This window comes from Tuber melanosporum (assembly GCF_000151645.1).
Source record: "Tuber melanosporum whole genome shotgun sequence assembly, scaffold_128, strain Mel28".
NCBI lineage: Eukaryota > Fungi > Ascomycota > Pezizomycetes > Pezizales > Tuberaceae > Tuber > Tuber melanosporum.
Window position 1 is genome coordinate 323,722 of NW_003299151.1, and position 9,978 is coordinate 333,699.

The window sequence follows — 9,978 nt, forward strand, 5'->3', positions numbered from 1 at the left end:
TCTGATGTAGATCTCCTCATATTCACTGGATTGGGTACCATTGCTATCACTTTCGATGTTGTTGGCTAATGCTACTTGGTTAATCATCTACTCTTTTTCTCCCTTAATTGGGTAGGTCCTCACAATATGTTTGGATTTTCCACACTTTAAATATTTACCATTCTGGCATCTTTATTCTTTGATGCATTTGGTCTTCTTCTTGAAGCATGTGGGTTCTTCTGTTAGGAATAGCGAGATCTGATACCTAGGAACCATCCTAAGTAGGATAATCCTACTCAGAATCAGAATCTCGCATCTCCAATACCCCTCGCTGGCCCCCTTACGGGGCCCACACGTCATCAGACATACCTACCTTAGTTGCTTCCTGTGACTATATAATCATGGAAGACAAGTGGTCAGAATATCACTATATACATCCCGACTGTCTGTTCGACTGGATCATGTTCACAGGTTATATGAGAGGAGACCTTCCAGTTAGCCTGGGAAGTGGAACAGAGTACCTCTGTCAACTATTCAGAGAGTTGCTAGGCTTTAAAGATGTGATATCATTGTAATAGGCCGTAAGTAGCAGGAGGCTTTCGTACAAAGATATGGTATCGAAAGATGAAAAATCTCAAGGAGAAACCAATCGATTTACAGCCATCCTATGATAACTAGAATAGTCTAGAACATTGAGGAAGACAATCAGGGAAGCTATTGAACTGCACGGAGTATTACAACTAGGTCCTGGCATGAGTTGTGGTTGTTAGAATGGTTCCCAATACTAGTACAGTCATGTTCATTGAATAATTATACCCCTGCCCAGCAACCACATAATACTATTACCCCCTTATCCCACCAGCAACTATGGCTCCCCTCACTCTACCTGAGCAAAAGAAGATTAGAATAAGGAAATTTATACCCTATATAAGCATACAGATATGGGGCATAATAAAATAGCAAAGCCTCTTGGAGTCTGCATGGCTACTGTTCAAAATGTAGTCACTAGAGCTAAGACAACATGTGGAGATACGCATTATGCTTCCAAGCAAGGCCAACCCACCAAGATTACTAATACCAAAATAAGAGCAGTAGAGGGTATTATCGATGCCAAGCCTCATTTATCCCTATGCAAAATTACCCAAAAGGCAAATATTGGTCTTGGCAAGCCTACTATTGACAAGATTACTTCAGAATATGGTTATAAGCTTCTATTACCAAGGAAAAGGCCTTTTTAGAGCAAAGAACAGAAGGAGAAGAGAAAGGAGTTTGATAGGAGAAGGAGAAACTGGAGAGGACTATGGAATTAGATGGTTTTTGTTGATGAAGGCACCATCATCTATAATCCATATCCTGTTGGGAGAAAGGTCAGGATAAGAGTTGGTGAAGAGCTAGAAGAAAAAACTTAAAGCCTAGCTTTAAGTCAGGAAGGACTAGTATTGATGTCTATGCTACAATAATGAAGGATGGGAGGACTGAGTTAATTCTTGTAAGAAAGAGGAGAGAGGAGGAAATAACTAGTAAAAGAGACAGACTTGGCCTCAATTCCTACCAATATGCAACTGAGATCCACTAGCCATACCATATTCTTTTTATAGAAAGTCTAGATAAGCCTTCCGATAATATCTATCTAGCTGCAGATACTGGTTCCAGGCATGGTTGTGAGGAAAATCGACAATTGCAGGCAGACTGTAGTTACAACAAACTCCCTTGACCACCCAACTCTCCAGATCTCAATCCTATTGAGAACACCTGGGCACTACTCAAAATAGCCCTTACAAAGCGATTCTCTAGATTGGAAAGAAGGCCCCATAGTGTCACTGAATTATTTCAGGCAGCAAAAAAGAAGTAGGATTTGATTCCCCAAGAGATATTAGATGCTTGGATAGAAAAAATGCTTGAGAGAATTTAGGCTGTTTTGGATGCAGATAGAGGTCATACAAAATGGTAGTTGGATTTCTTGGAAGCTTAGATCATGTACTTTCATCTATTCATTAATTCACTTTGTATCTTAATTTTTTGTATGATTGAATTCATTAAGTATTGTGGTTGTAGTTTTCAGGCATGGGGGTAATTATTAAAAGAACACAACTGTATAGCAATTGACAGCCTATTATGCAGGGTAACCAATGGTTGCCAACTGTAGAATTATCTGTCAATCAGGTAGAATTGCATCCTGCGAATTAGTAGGAAGTTTTCCAGAAGAAATATGTTGGTTGGATATGGAGTTATGGGCATTTAAAGTCAAATGACCTAGAATGGTTACAATTACGACTACCTCCACAGATACAACCCACTGATAAAACTAATCATTTCATCAACAATGCAAACAATTGGTACCAACACAGTTCAACTTGAGAACTAGGCTATAAGTCTATAGACTCTGATGATTGAATAATTACTATTAGAAATAGCATAGTTCCTAGTTAGCAATATTGTAATTACCAAAGAGGGTGTAGTGATTTTCAGGGTCTCCTGGTTTTCGCATCTTTGAGGAATACCAGATGTTGCGAGTTATAATCAGAGAGGTACATTGTTGTATAATCGATATATGTAGTCTGCAAATACTCAAATGCAGAATATAAATATCAAAGTGCCCCCCAAGCTTTTTGACATAACTAAGCAATGGAGAAGAGACCTTAATAATATAATATTGTTCTTATAGTTCTACTTTACTTGACCTACTTGTAACGGGGGCTCCCTCTGGGAAGATTGATTCCAATGTTGCAACCACACCAAAATGAATTCTTCTGTAAAAGTGAAAAAATATAATAAATGTCAAAAGTCTCAACAGTAGATTTTGAAGAAACAAAACAGTAAAACTTAATATTGTTAAGCCACAGCTTTTACTCAATTAAGTCCTAATCTCGAGAGGTAGTTAATTGCCAGAATAGAGGAGAACTCGCATATACTTAAGTAGATTTCATATACTACCAGTTACTCCCTATCACGACTCTGAGTTCGCGAGCATCCAACTCCCTTGGGCTACCTAGCTAACCTCTACGGGTTGGACCAAAGATCCCCCATAGCAAACTTGACTACTCCTGTAGTTTGCTAACATCCATCCGATAGAAGTATTTTAGCCACTGCATTCACAATGCAACTACAGGAGTAAAACTCTTCATATCATGGACATGTCAGTGGCAAACTGCCATGCCTGAGCAGATGTGATACCAACTATAAAACTCTCTACCCATATACACTTAGTCTTCTACAAGAATCTGCAGCCCCTGAACATCTATCCTGTTCTACTCTATTCTATATCATTTCGGATGATGTCTACGTAGCTCTCCTGATAGACCCCTTTGGAGGTTGACTACTAATAGGCGCTACCCACAGTCAATCCTCCTAGAAGTAGGTCTTATCTTGACCTTAGACTAGTGTCTCAGAGTCCCTAACGATTCTCTAATACTATTATACTTTCTGGGCAACGGACTTCGGTTACCTCGCCTACTAGCCTCCTGTAACCTCACATACTACCTTGGACTTCAAAGTAGTATTACTCTGTCAGATCTGGTCCGTTTTGCACTAGGCTACCTGCAGACCATTCTCCAAGTTCTCCTCTACCCCCTCAGATATCCTGCTGACAGCCTCCGGTCAGATGGAATGTATACCGTGTTACAGGAGTGTCTCTACCCGAAGATATTTACTAGGCTTATAGCAACTCTTTAGGCTTTAGCCCATGACACCAGGGACTTATAACGGGGCCGGAGGAGGATGTTAGCCACCACACCTCAAAGTTACAGCTTGTTCAGAGCTTAACTGGTTGTGCAGGAGTGATCCGCACAACTTGAGATTCGAATACTCTATGTTGTTTCGCCCGACAAACAATCTAGTAACTTCCCCCGAATTCCTGTATAACTTACTTTTAAGGTAGGATAACTTGGCTCCATAGCAGAGTAACCCATAACCTAAGGCAGGGTAACTTTAGTCTGAAGGTAGGGTAACAGCATGTTGAGTTACCTTACAGAGTAGGGTAACTCTACCCGAACTCCTCATCTTGTCATTCAGGGTAACTCCTAAATTAACTACTTAGGTTACCCTACTGAGTAGGGTAACTACCACTCCTTACCAGTACCCGTATACTTCTCAGTATAGTATAGTATGCCTAACCGAGGTACCTAACTAACAGTACCTCTAGCCAGTAGACTCTTGTCTACTACTATTCCTACCATGGTAGTCTCTTGACACCTGTATGGGTATAGGTTTGGTTAACTGTAATTGTACTCCGTGGGGTCTCGTTATACTACTTTACTTTGCTCTTAGTCATAAACACAATGAGTCTATTTCAAGCAATGCTAGACAATCTGCATCTACAGAAACGAATCTTGGTTGGTCTAGACAACTCTGAAGTCTATCAGGTTGTCTCCGCCTAACACCTTCTTCTTCCAAGTTATTAGATGGCTTGTGCCAGAGCTGCCTGTTACTACTGGAGGAATCTTGAGCTTTGTATGCTATAGTTTCATGAAGTATGGCATCCTTTCATATTGTCTTTGTAATTATTGTTGATATATTATCGCTATCTTCTTCCAGTGGTTCTACTTCTCGCTAAAGGGTAGGATGCAATGTATCAGAAAATTTTTGCATTAGGATATAACCTGAGATACTTCCCTTCTTCATTCAGTCTTTATACGTCAGGAGGTCTGTGGCTACATCTGTGATTTGTTTAACCTGTACTCCATTGACTTGTTGAATCTCATTGAACTTCTTACACAGTAGGTCATTGGTAATAGAGAACTGAAATCACTCTCTGAGGTAATTGAGTATAGTTATTCCTTTTAGTCTCGGGTTTCCGCCATATTTCTTATAGCATAGGTGATGTGTATCCAGTGTCTTTCCTTTACTGAATGATTCTATATATAATCTACTTGTAGGTTTTTCCACATCTACCTTTTTTAAGATAAACTAATATGTGAGGTCAGTTACCTATCAATCAAAAGCTTTGGGTTTAAGGTCTTTCCCTTCTCCTATGAACTTCGGTAGTAGGTTGAGTTTCAGTCCAGGTATGTTAGGTATTTCAAGTTCTTCTTCCTCTTCATATCTTGCCTTTGATTATCCTCTTCCCAAAGGTCCTCCTCCTGCACTAGCCATATGAGATTTGCACCTAGATTCGCAGTCATCAGGAGGGTTAAATGTATGTTTCTTTACAGGTGTAGGCGGGAATTCTGCTACAAGCTGGAGTACTTCTGTGTTTGTGCATTCTATTTGCTCTTTAGCAAACCACCAGGGTTGTTTCCTTCTTGTAAGTTCTTTCTGTGGGATTTGCATCCATCTCTCGGTCATCAAAAACGTTGTATTAGTATTGATACAAGGCCGAAAAAATTGTGATTCCGCCGCTTTTCTCCACTAGTGTACTGAGATGAATGTTAATAGATTGATCAGGCCTAAGTCTGGTGACAGGTTCTTAACCACATACTGAGGTTAAAAAAATGTAACAGGTTCGGAAAGTACTAGTCACCTTTCAGGATAAAGTGTAATAGTTAGCAAGTAGCCTGTTCTTTTAGTAAGGAGGCGAGAGCTGAGAATAAAAGCAGTCTTCTACAATGTATTGGGAATACAAAAGAATAACTATTCAACCAAGTACATTTGAATACTATCTGTCAAAGTCTGCCCTTTCCATCATAGAATCAGTCAGTCTTTAAGTACAAAAATGTGTTCATGTTTAGCACAAATGAAAAAACTATTCAAAGGTATCAAGTAATACAGTTTGGTAAAATACTTATGGATCAAAGTGATACTTAAAACAAAACATAAAATAAAACCAAGTATTAAATGATACTTTAAACAAACCAAGTATCAAAGTAATACTTAAAATAATTCATAAAACAAGAACCCATAACTGAGTACTCATACTGGTTACAATCAGCTTTGTCCTAATACCTTTTGATCTCTGTGAATGCAGTCCTTGCGCCACTTTTCCTCAGATGTTCTGAATACCTAAATATGCTTACTAAAGATAACATCCCCAAAGTCCTCCTTTGTCTAATCCTTATACTCAATACCCCAAGCTGATCTCTTGACAGCATACTGTAACTGGTACAGCTACTTGGTTAAGGGTTTAATTTAAGTATAATTTGATACTTGTTTTTGTTTTACGTTTTGTTTTAAGTATTGCTTTAATACTTGGTTTGTTTTAAGTATCATTTGATACTCAGTTTTGTTTTACATTTTATTTTATGTTTTGATACTTAGGTTATTTTAAGCATCATTTGATACTTTGTTTTGTTTTAAGTTTTGCTTTAAGTATGATTATGATACTTATAAGGTTTTACCAAAGTGTATGGCTTGATACCTTTGATTAGTTTCATTCATGCTAGACATGAACAGATTTATATATTTAAAGAACACCTGATTCCACAATGGAAAAGGCAGCCTTTGACAAATAATATTTCAAAATACTTGATTGAACAGTTACTCATTAGTTTTCCCAGTACGCCTTCAAAGCCTCTATTAGTACTCAGCTCTGGCCTCCTCTCTTGAAGAGCAAGCCACCTGTTAACTATTATACCATTTCCTCAAACATGATTAGTACCTTGTAAACACATTACAGCAACTACAATATATCCATTAACCCAGTTTCAATATTCTATGAAGCCTATTTATTTCTTCAGTAATGCTTTCTTGGAGTTCTAAATTCTTCTAATCATTATAGAGTTGGTGAAAACATGTCAATTCTTTGTAGAGATTCTCTCATATTCAATATCATATTTTTGTATGAAAACCTCCTGTTACTTAAGGCTCATACCAAAGATATATGATCTTTGAGGCCTAGTAGCTCTTTGAGTAGTTGATAGACTTACTCCATTCTACTTCCCAGACCTAGCCAAAGGTTCCCCTCTCATATCCTCAACTAACAGGAGCCATTGTTAGGAATACCGGGATCCAATACCTAGGAATCACTGTAAGTAGAATAACCTTACCAATAATCGGCATTCATAGTCTCCAAAACCCCCTTCATGTCCCCTGACGGGACACGTACGTTATAATACATATCAATTTCAGTTACGTCCTGTGACTATAATGCCACAGAATTGAAGGTGTCGCAATAACAGCGAATATATCACTGCTATCAGTCAGACTGGATCTTGTTCACAAGATATCTTAGTGTAATGATCCCACTTTGGATAGTTAGTTCTTGGCGACTGGGAACAATACTTCTCTTCTTCTCTTACTTGTCTTATTATAGTGCTAGGCCTCTGCCTACTTCTCCGATAGTACAAGACCCCTGTCTTCTATCGGGAACGCCTATCGTAAGCTTTCTCTAACTCTTCTTTGTAAAGAGTATTTTCTGCGTAACAGTAGATAAGGGCCTAATTATAATAGAGAGGTTAAAGGTATTTTATATTGGTTAAAGTAATAAATAGGAAAAGTACTTAGAATTCGAAGTAATTATTTTAAACTCATACCACCAACACTGGCATACGACGGGTCCCAGGGCCGGGTCCCCAGGTTGTTGCATCACGGATACCACTAACTACAAACTAACTAAATCTCCAATCCCGTACCTCAAACATGCCCGAGCCATACCCCAACACGAACACTAAATACAAAGCCATCAACAGTAAAGAAAAATCCGCCTCTTCCCAGCCTACTTGCCAGCCAGGTTACCTGTACAAAATACAAAGATTCCACTACTGCCACCTGAATGTGACCCTACAAAAACCTCCTCTACAATAGAAAGCCACCCAAGCACCCCTACTCAATGATCCTGGGACACCCTGATGACCACCCCAGCACCTGTCCCTATTCACAAGCAAAAGCAACAGCCAAAACCCAAGTGCGTAGACCTGCGGGAAAGCTGAAATACAGGGTGAAAGCTACCTAGCCAAGGGAGTACGAACCATGGTAGAGAATCAGGGGGGCACCCCACTGGCAGCACAGTCCAAAAACCTCAACAGAAGCAGCCAGAATGAGAGAGTCCCCAAGCCACTGGCACTTGAACGAACATGCCCAGGTATTCAGCTCCACCTCCCACTCCTCAGCTCTTTCTACAGTCAGCAAACAACCCGCGGACTCTGTAGTAGCGGTTTGCAGTAGCGAACTGGCGAAAGTAATAACTCTTCCGAGTAGGGGACAAGTGGCGCAGGTGAGGTCGGGTCTTGCTTGACCCAGCACTTCTTATTTCTCTTTCTCTTCCCACCTCCGGGTGCAGGTCTAGTAACAGGATTGAACGGGCCACTCTCATTACCACCCACAGCCACAGGGAAGACACCACCACAGGCGTTACCCCGACCAGCTACGGGCTCAGCCATGGTGGACTCAGGCACCTTCCCCCTCGAAGGGGGTGATACCAGCGCTGCTGGTGTCACCAAACCAGAATCCACCCCACCTATACATGGAGCAAGCGCCTCAACCGGATCTGTTAGGAATACCAGAATCCGATACCTAGGAACCACCCTAAGTAGGGTAACCCCACTTGGAATTGGAATCTCTGGTCTCCAAGACCCCCCTCCGGCTCCCTTACAGGGCCCACACATCATCATATATATCAATCTCAGTTGCATCCTGCGACTATATTACTACAGAATTGAAGGTGTCAGAATAGCACTGTATCCGTCGCCGCCGTCCTTCCGACCGGAGCCTGTTCGCAGGATATATGAGAGCGGACCTTCAGCTAGGTCTGGGAAGTGGAACGGAGTGATTCTGTCAACTACTCAGAGAGTTACCTGGCTCCAAAGAAATGATACCTTTGGCATGGACCATAGGTAACAGGACATTTTCGCACAAAAAGATGGTATCAAATGGTAAAGGATCTCTACCAGAGACCAATACATTTACATCTACCAGAAGAGTCTAGAACTCCAAAAGGATACTACCATAGAAGCCAACGAACTTCACGGAGTGTTGCAAATGGGTTTCGGAATACGTCGTAGTCATTGGGTGATTCCCAATACTACGATAGTTACTGAAACCTACTACCCAGAGAGCAACCAAGGGTTGCTGACCGAGGGATTAATTACCAATCTGGTAGAATAGCTTCCTCCGAGTTAATAGGAAATCATCCAGAGAAAATCTATCGGTTGGGTATGGAGTTACAAAGGATCGGAGTCAGACGACCTACGATGGTTGTAATAACGACCACCTTTGCAGATTTAGTCGTGGATAAAACTGATCATTTTATCAATGGCAGAGACAATTGGAGCCAACTCAGTTCGACTTGAGAACTAGGTCATAAGTCTAAAGACTCTGCTAATCGGTATATTACTATTGGAGACAGTACATTTCCTAAGAAGAAATATCGTAATTACCGAAGAGGGTTTGATGGTTTTCAGGGTCCACAGGTGTTCGCACCTTGGAAGAAAACTCGACGTTGCAAATTACGATTGAAGAAGCACATAGTTGTATGATAAATAGATGTAGTCCATGAATACTCAGATGTGGAATATAAATATCGAAGTGCCTCCCAAGCTTTAGACATCATCAAGCAACGGAGAAGAGACCTTAACAATATAGTATTGGTTTTACGATTCTATCCTACTTTACCTACTTTGCTTCACTCATTGAAGTCATAAATGAAACGAGCCGAGTCCAAGTCTTCCTAGACAATCTCCGTCTACAAAAACGAATCTTGATTGGCCTAGACAATCCTGAAGTCTACCAAGTTGTCTCCATCCAACAGGACCCGACGAATCAGGAACCGTACCACCCATACCACCATCCTACAACTGAAGTTGCCAGAGGGCGGGATAACAGGTGGCATAACATTCCCCCAAGGGAGCTCCTCTCCTGGATCCTGAGAACTCTCAGGGTCTAGTCCACCCCCCCCAACCGAGACCAGGGTGGCAACCGAAGCGACAGAGGAGACAGGCGAAGAGGAGATAACTATAGGAGCTTCAGCTGCCACAATCATGAGATAACCACGATTAATAGCACGTTCATTCAAGTGGGCAACCAACTAGGCAGATATCTCTTTACCAGTGCGATCAAATCGCAGAGAAATGACCGAGATGTAATGCCAAAGGTAAGAGACTTCGGCCTCTAGTACGAACTTGTTCTCAA